At 45.3% G+C, this 8,767-nt stretch overlaps 1 non-coding gene across 1 annotated transcript; it reads left to right on the forward strand.

The window, feature by feature from the left end:
• Positions 1–7,768: 7,768 nt before the first annotated feature.
• On the forward strand, positions 7,769–7,850 carry TRNAS-CGA (transfer RNA serine (anticodon CGA)). The gene has a single exon. It is a non-coding gene; the product is annotated as a tRNA-Ser (tRNA).
• The last annotated feature ends 917 nt before the right edge of the window (positions 7,851–8,767 follow it).

Raw genomic sequence — 8,767 nt, forward strand, 5'->3', positions numbered from 1 at the left:
GTGCATACAGATAACCTTCCCACAGTGGATGATGGGTGTGGGAAGAATATCTGTATGCACTTGAGAAAGAGCAAGATAGGCTCGAAACATGTTGTGCAAATAACGTTTGTTGATTTACCCGGACGAGTGCGGTTCTTCTTTTCTCCCCTCGAGTGAGAAGGTCCACCCACAATATCGTTGCCTTGACATCTCCCAGACGTATATCCAGCTGTCGCCCACATTTACCTGTGCCATCCATTCCTAAGATACACTATAAAGGTGGTTTTGTCTCACACAACCCCACCAGGTGAGCGGCCATTTGTTTCTGCTTTGTTTCTGACTTTTTGATTCAAAAAATACTACACCAAGGTCGGCTCGGTGCCTCTCTTCTTTTTTGCTAGGTTCCATCTGCATCTGTTATTTAATGTCCGTTGCTGCAGCTGATCAGAAGTGGTGCTGGGTGTCAGACCCGCTACCAATCTGATAATGATGGTGTATTCTATGCATAGACCATTGTCCTGGAGACTAACTTGTACTACTTAGGCATATACACGCGCTTCCCATTGAAATCAATGGGCTCTTTTTTGAAGCGCGGTGCTTGGACATGTGTATACGTGTCTAAATGAGCAGAGCACTTACGCCGTGTGAAGGGGCCCTAACAGGGTGGGATAGGCCAGAGGATGGATCATATGAATCACAGGTGGCACCCCATGCTGCTTTTGGAACCCCATGCCCCATGTAGCTCTGTTCTGGCCACTTAGCAGTTGGTTAGAGCTAGGAGTAAATGCCGAAATTGAAAATGGAGAGTAAATTACTTGCTAAGTTGCTTGCCCCTGTGTATAATGCCGGCAAAACATTGCTTTATCTTCTTAGCTGAATTGAATGAGAACAGAGCCTAATCCAACATTCAGAACTAATGAGTGACAGATTCAGGGTCTATAAGATCATCTGGTCTATCTCAGCATTGTAAGGGTCCGTTCAAATCTCCAGTGATGTTTCCATTCCTCTGGTTCATCTAATGATGAACATAAATGGATCCAAAGAGACCGCATTGACTATAATGGAATCCATTGAGTTTGTTATTTCTTCACAGACATCGCTAGACCCAAAGGTTGGTTTTGCAGGACATTTCCTTCTGAGATTTCTGATGGACTCTGCACTAGAGGCTCTGAAGGAGATGTGAACATAGTGAGATCTAAAACTAATAATTAGAGCCCAAGTGCCATGACTTCCACTCAATCAAAGAATGATGGGACCGATAAACCCAATTTTGGAAAATTGCCAATTTTGGAAAATTTTGGAAAATTGCCAATAAGTTTTCTTAAATGGAAGAAGGAAAAACTCTGCTTCACACGGATGAGGGACATTAACCCCAAAACAGCTGTCTGTGGATGGATCTCTCTTCATTTTGGAGGAGACATTCTGGGTTGAACTTTAATCCCAGACAATGTCTCTAGGTTTCTTCGAAAATCAGGCAATTATCTATACGGCACTACAGCGAGGTTTCCTTTATCCAACAAGATGAATGTACTGTATTTTCTTACACATTTCCCAGAATTCCTAATAGAACGTGTATGATCTGTAAGACTCTACATACTACAAGGTGGCCTGAATAGGGCAATATCTCTCTAAGGAGATATCGGTGGAAAGTAGACAACACATGGGAAGTCTCTCACAATAGAAACTACTGTGTGTTACAAAAACCCTGCAAATGAAATGTTTCGAAAGTTCTTTAGATCCCATTCAGACATGAATGATGAAATTTTCATGCAAACCACTTACCGTTAAAAAAGACTTTCACGTATCCATTTCTGTTTTAGTTGAGACTCATTGGTCTTAGCAGGCAAACTTGAACAGTTTGTCTTATGGCCTTGTCACGTTGCAACCTGAGTTTAAAGCATGGATTCTTTCATTTCAACCTCCACTGCTTTCTCGCTAGCTGATCGCCTCTTAATTTTTTATATTTATTGCTCTTTTGATTTAGAAGAAAGCTAGCCAACAAATGCAAGGAAACATTTGCCAATTATATCTTGGAGAGGAATAAATAATAAACTTCTTGACATCAGTAAATGTCAGATTACTCCTCAAATCGATGCTCGGACTAGACAATGAAGCACTTTGCTGCCGCGAATGATCTTGGGCTCAGAGAATCATGGATATAATCACATATTTACAAGCTTGTAACTTGTTTGTCGTTTTTTTAAAAAATGACAATTATTTTGGTTGTAAAAAATGGTTTAATGACATTCAGAAACTATTCCCTGATTTCTTCTTTCTTATATAGTGGGAATCTATTCTACTGTATTGTACATAGGAAACCAAAAAAAACTATCGGCAAATACATTAAAGGAGAAAGGTATGTCCACATTGTCTACAGAAAAAAATCAATCGTCATCAATTAACAATTGATGACTTTCGTAAAGTGGGCACACAGCACTTTGTTGTGCTCTGACAGTTCATGGGCTGCCCTGTGACAATGTGGTCTTGTGACAGCGTCACCACGTGATGACGTTGGATGCGACGATATGGTGGCTGCCTCTATTTGCACACACATACTTCCTCTGGAAACTGAGTGCATTTCCTTTGGCCACATAGCCTTTCCAATAGTGGTTTCCACTGACTCCCCCAACCTCCTGATCTTTGCAATCCAGTAAAGGGTTCTCCCCTTTCTGATACAGGTCATAGTTCCATAGTAGATGAGGTTGGATCAAGTCCATCAAGTACATCAAGTCCAACCTATTGTTACGTTCGTGTCTATGTCCAGACACAGAATCTGGACTGCAGACTGCACCACTAAGGGAACAGGGGTAGGTGACTTTCCCTGACGCTACGGCGGCTGGCTAGGCCCTGTCTGCGGGTGGTGGTCAGCTGTTCTCAAGCTAGCCTTGGACCCGACAACTCCTGGCTCTCTAACACGAAGACCTAGCCAGAAGATAGGGGGAGAGCTAAAAGAGAGCTAGGGACTGGGATACTAAGGTGTTCAACCCTACAGAAACCAAAGTGCAGCTGCAGACAAAACAAATGGGATGGGGTGTGCTGGACAACAGACACACAACACAATACGCAACAAGAGAATGAGGAGAGGGACAGTGGAGAGGATAGGAAAGGGTTAACACAGGACTGGGGCAAAACAAACTGGAACCCAAACTTCCTCACAAACACCAAGACAGTGACAGGCAACCAGAACTAAAGGACAGGGTAGAGTAGAAGTTTGGAGGGGGAAACCAGACTCACACACAAGGCAACACTCACACCGCTTCCAAGTCAGCTATAGATTCCACAAACAATCCTCCTCCCTGAGCCACGAATTCTAGTTGGTTACAATGAAAACCGGCAACTAGTAAAGCCAGCCCTCCTCCTTATACAGGCCCCAGAACCGTCCGATAGGATGATGGTAATGACCAACACCTGAGGCTCAATCCAAAGAACCTCAAGTATATTCTAAAGGCCAACATTCAATGCACCAACAGTCAGCCCAATGGCAAGAAGACCACAGAACACCAGATCAATCCCCCTCCAAACCCCAGCAGAAAAACACACAACTTATTTACAAATATTCAGGTCGTGACACCTATGATGTTTTTAGATATTATGTATTGTTTGATATATCTATGCACACCATGATGTTCACCATGTTTTAGTGGTTGATAAAGGTCTTATATGTAGATCGAAACATTATACTTCTTTGGATTGTACTGACTGGGATCATATGAAAAGCTGATTGATTTCACCGCAAAAAAATGGAAAGCTCTTCTTTTAGCTATACAGCCTTTCCTACAGCGCTTTCCAGTGTTTTTTCTCTTCCCTCCGGGTTCTTGCAATCCATGTTTGATAAAGATCTAATATGTAGACCGAAACGTTACATTTCATTGGATTGTACCATCTGTGACCAAAGAAAAAGCTGATTTCACTGCACTTCTTCTGAATGTCTAGTTTGTCTCGAATGATTTACAAGGAGTAGAGGGAAGGGAGTCAAAATGCCCGTGGCTGGAAGGGGTTAAGGGGTTTCTCAACTAACATATTTAACCATCTTAGTCATAACAGTGTTTCATCTTGATAGGCTGCCAATGGACACAACCATGAATACAGGAACTCTCTATGGTTTGACAATTGTCAGAAACCCAGCCATTACATGCATGAGAAGACAACACTGCCATAATGACTGTGTTTCTGATAACTACCAGACCTTACAAAGTTCCTGCATTCATGGTCATGGTCATTGACAACCATTGGCAGCCTAGTAAGACAAAAGGCTTTAACCACAAAGATGGTTAAAGGAAAAATTCTAAAACTCTTCAAAATGTTTCATTATTATTTCTATTTCCAAAAATGTTTAACTTTTAATTGCCTACACATTTAATTAATGTTTTGTTCATGGAAAATCTCATGGGAAAAAAAGCCTAGCGACAACCTTCCCTTTTCTATCTGGAGCGTATGTAGAGACATTGGACAGTTTCATCAAACTGTGTCGTATTAAAGGGAATGTCCAGGGAATTTGAATTTTACCTACTTCTTCTGGACCTGGGTGTTCTGGACTAGTTCAGACCCACCTTCTCCCTCCTGTTTTTATAGAAACCTGTGCTATGGGGGCTGAATTAATATAGTCTGGATAAGAAGGAAGGAGGAAGAGTGACCTGGGTGCTCTTGATCACATGACCCCCAATCCAAGCTTAATAAATCCCCGGAGGAAGTTGGTTACTTGAAACTGCCCAGAGCACCCCTTTAAGGGTCAGTTCACACAGAGGAACTTTCCGCACATTTGGGAGCGGATTTCACCCCTGGAATCCGTCTCTCATTGTTTTCAATAGGAGGCATAGATTGTAGTAGCACGCAAAAAAAAGAAGCATCCTGCTCGATCCTGCCTGGGATTCTGCAACTGATTCAGCCACGGCGTTCACACCTCGAGACTCCCTCCTGATTAGGCCCATTCATCCGGGCCTATTCAGGAGCCGGATGCTGCGATGGAATGCTGATACACTGCATCGGCATCCCATCGCGGCTAAACTGTGGCGAAAGTGGCCAGAAAATGAAGAGGATTCCTGTGTGAACACACCCTAAGGGTAAGTTTACACTGAGTTATTTGGTCAGGATTTTTAGGCCATATCTGCCTCAAAATCTTGACCAAAAAAATGGCTCCCATTGAAATCAATGGGAGCAGCTCAGGCCTTTTTTCCAGGAGCCGTTTCCTCCGGCTCCCGGAAAAAAGAAGCAAGATGCTCATTCTTCAGTTCGAGTCACCTCGCGATTGGGCCTGAAGACACTCCCTCCTCCGGACTAGGCCCATTCATTGGGCCTAATCCAGAGCGGAGTGCGCGGTTGGATGCCGGTGCAGTGCACTGGTTTTCAGTTGCGGCTACCCAGTTTTTGGATTGGAAACTGAGGCGGCCTCTGCTTCAGGTTCCGATCCAAAAACCCCGTGTGAACTTACCCTGAGAGACTAGAGTGGTAGTAAGAGTCAATGTAATCATTTCAACCTCATATTCCCTGTCTAGCAATAAAAAATGGGATCCAAAACTTCCTAGAAAACAACACACGAGCTAGGTTAAGAGCCACAACGACTCTTAAGACTCACCTCGAGCTGCCAGTTGGCATACAAGCCTTAAATGTTCTTAATATAGTTTTTATCTTTCTACAACAGAGAAGTGAAACGTACTCCAGCACAACCCTCATCCAAACCACAAGCCAAAGCTTAATCAAGCCATGAAGGTAATCTAAATTCCCAAAAGCCAATCCGTTTACTCCCGTACATTGCCAATGATCCGTCTCTTATTTTTTCCCACTCGTGGCTTAGATCTGTTGAGGAATCAGCTGAAGCATATGGATATCTGAGGAACTGCCTGGTTATCCTTATTAGTATGAGCAAAAAGTAGTATTAATCATTCTATCCAGAACACTAAGGAATTATTGTAAACAGGAGCTCCGTGTCCAGCGAGCGGGAAAAACACTCTCTCAATGCCAGAAAGATAATTAGTTTGGTAGGTTTACAAAATGTGAATTGATTGTTACATAACACACTCAGAAGTTCTTTACATATATCCTAATGAGAGCTTTGAAAGACAGAATGAACCTGACGTCCCCGGTGTGAATTCCTGCTAGACTCGAGAACAATAACTTCAGACCAAATTAGATATATATTTGAGTTTGATCAATATTTTATCTCAGTAGAGAGAATGCTATTAACCACGCTCATTGGTTCAACATAAAAAGATTTGGCCGGGAGGATAGACGAATTGGATGGAGCTGGGAATCCTAATGAAAGTCACCTTATTGCCAAGAATTGTATTAATATGAAGTACAAGGGAAAGAGGTCCGAATGGACAAATTCACAGGACTCTCAAAAAACTGTTTTATTTACATAGTGGCATCACATTTGTCAGCACTGTATAGAAGATACATTGGAATAAAGTCACACATGGGACTCCGTAATATGGGTATGCATATTCTCAAGAAACCAACTAACCTTAGCATGTCTTTGGAGTATAGGAGGAAACCTGAACATCCAGAAAGAATCTCATGTCCAGAAGATATCATGGTCTGATGCTGCTGGCATACTACATTTCTCAACAGGCAAATGAAGCTATTTGCGGTCATGATGTATATTACAACTACCACCATTAAATAGGAAACAGCATTGGAATGCTGCCACGAAGTGCAGAGTTGTCCGATTTCAAGAAAGGGGTAATTGTGGGGTACCATAGAAATGGTCGATCCTTAAGGGACATAGCAAGCGAACTGAATTACCCAAAATCAACGGTGATCGACAGAGTCGGCAGACCTCCGAAACTGGGAGATAGAGACCGAGGAGTGCTGGCCAGAGAAACCGCACCCAACCGATGGCTCACATACACCAGGAGTGTCACCAGGTATCTGGGAGTATTGTGTCGCTCAATACCATCCATAAGGAAGCGTCTGCTGGGTTCTACCAACTATTGTGTATGAATAAATGTTGTTCCCTGTCGTCCTCAACAGCGGCACAATGTGGGGTATTTCTGCCCCTGTGTGCTGGTAGGACAGGCGGATATTTAATTAGCCAATCAAATGCGTGGCAGGCCCTATAAGAGGGCACAAGAACCTCCCCTCTGCGTGTTTTTTTCTGTCCTGTGTGGACAGAGGACAGGTGGGAGGACTTGTGTCCTCTTTGAGAAGCTCAGCAGGATCACTCACCTCCTGAGCGGTTGTTTTCTTCTTGTCACCTTCTGTGCCCTGCGGGGAGAAGGTGCTTGTTAGCCATGTGTGGCTACCCCCCTCTATCCCCCCTGCCCCCCCTCTCCTCCGCTTCCCCTGCTCCTTGTGACTTACCTGACATTTTGGTGAGAGTCCGGGGACTCCGCATGCCGCCTCTGGTGGCCGCGTGGACTGCCGGCGGGTGGAACCACACTGTTGTGTATCCTGTTCCCCGCCGGCCGCTGTAAGCGCGCACTTCCGGTTTTGCCGGAAGTATCATAGCGCCATGGCAACGCCCTGGCGCTGGCGGCCGCTCACTCAGGGAAGATTCAGGCCTTATTAAAGGCCGGAAAAGACGGGGAGATGTGGGGGTAAGTGCCCGGGTTAAGGGCCTCTTGGTGGGGGGGAATGTATATCTTTGCAGACCCCTGATTACAGGGTTAGTTGTCTGGGCAGGTTGCCTCACCTGCTTTGATTGTGGCTCCCCCCACTTCCAGCCGGCCAGAATTAAGAGGCTGGCTGGCCTGGTGTCAGAGACCTTCCTGCAGTATCTGCTGAAGGCGTGCGATTGTGGTGTTCATTGATCTTGAACTCTTTTCCAGTTTGTAAACTTTATTGGGAACCGGCTGTGATGGCCGAGTGGTTAAGGTTTTGGACTCGAAATCCAATGGGGTCTCCCCGCACAGGTTCAGATCCTGTTCACAGCGCCAGCCCGGCTAGCTCAGTCGGTAGAGCATGAGACTCTTAATCTCAAGGTCGTGGGTTCGAGTCGCACGTTGGGCGCCAAGTCACCTCTCTGTCCGGTCTACAGGACCTGGTAAGATTTACCCTTTTTTTTAAAAGCTGGTATGATGTCATGGTGACAGTGTTGCATGGTCTATTATCTCTCTCTGTAGGATATGTCATCCTCTACTACCCCTCCTGGGGATGGTAGGAGGAAAACCTCTTCCAAGAGGAAACATCTTTCCTGCTTCGATTGCGACACACCGCTCCCTGATGGTAGGTAGCGGCTTGAAAGGTTGTGCCCTGCGGGGTACTACTGGTCCTATAACTTGCCTATTTTCAGGCTATGAGTGGGCCCGTTGTCGCGGGTGCAGAGGTCCTCCACCTGTGGAGCCCTCTCCCAGAGATATGATGGCATGGGTCAAGGAGATGGTGAGTTTGGGCATCGCTTGGGTAAATAGTTTTTCCCTTGCTTGTACTCTCCTTTTTGTTTTGCAGGATGATTCCCTCAAAGGGATCCATTGCACCTTGTCTCAGCTCACCAGGAGACCATGCTCTGAGCTCCGTTCCTCGTCTCTCCCCCCCCCCTTGTAACACCTGCGGGTGGCAGAGGATGATTCCTCCGAGGACGACTCAGTTATTCCAGCAGAACTGCGTTCCATTATGAACAAACGGGCAGGCTGCTGAAGTCCATCCGGTCTACAGTGGGCCGAGATGTTGACGGGGAAGCCTCCACGTCTGCCTCTGGGGGACATATTGCCTTCCATGCGGACGCCACGCTGACCGACCTTATGGCGCAGCAGTGGAAACAGCCAGAGAAAGGACATTCGCTTTCCAGGATCTTCAAGAGTTTGTTTCCTATTAACACTACCCAGTGGGATTCCTGGGGGCCTCCCCCGAA

Source organism: Leptodactylus fuscus, chromosome 6, assembly GCF_031893055.1.
Source record: "Leptodactylus fuscus isolate aLepFus1 chromosome 6, aLepFus1.hap2, whole genome shotgun sequence".
NCBI classification, from domain to species: Eukaryota; Metazoa; Chordata; class Amphibia; order Anura; family Leptodactylidae; genus Leptodactylus; species Leptodactylus fuscus.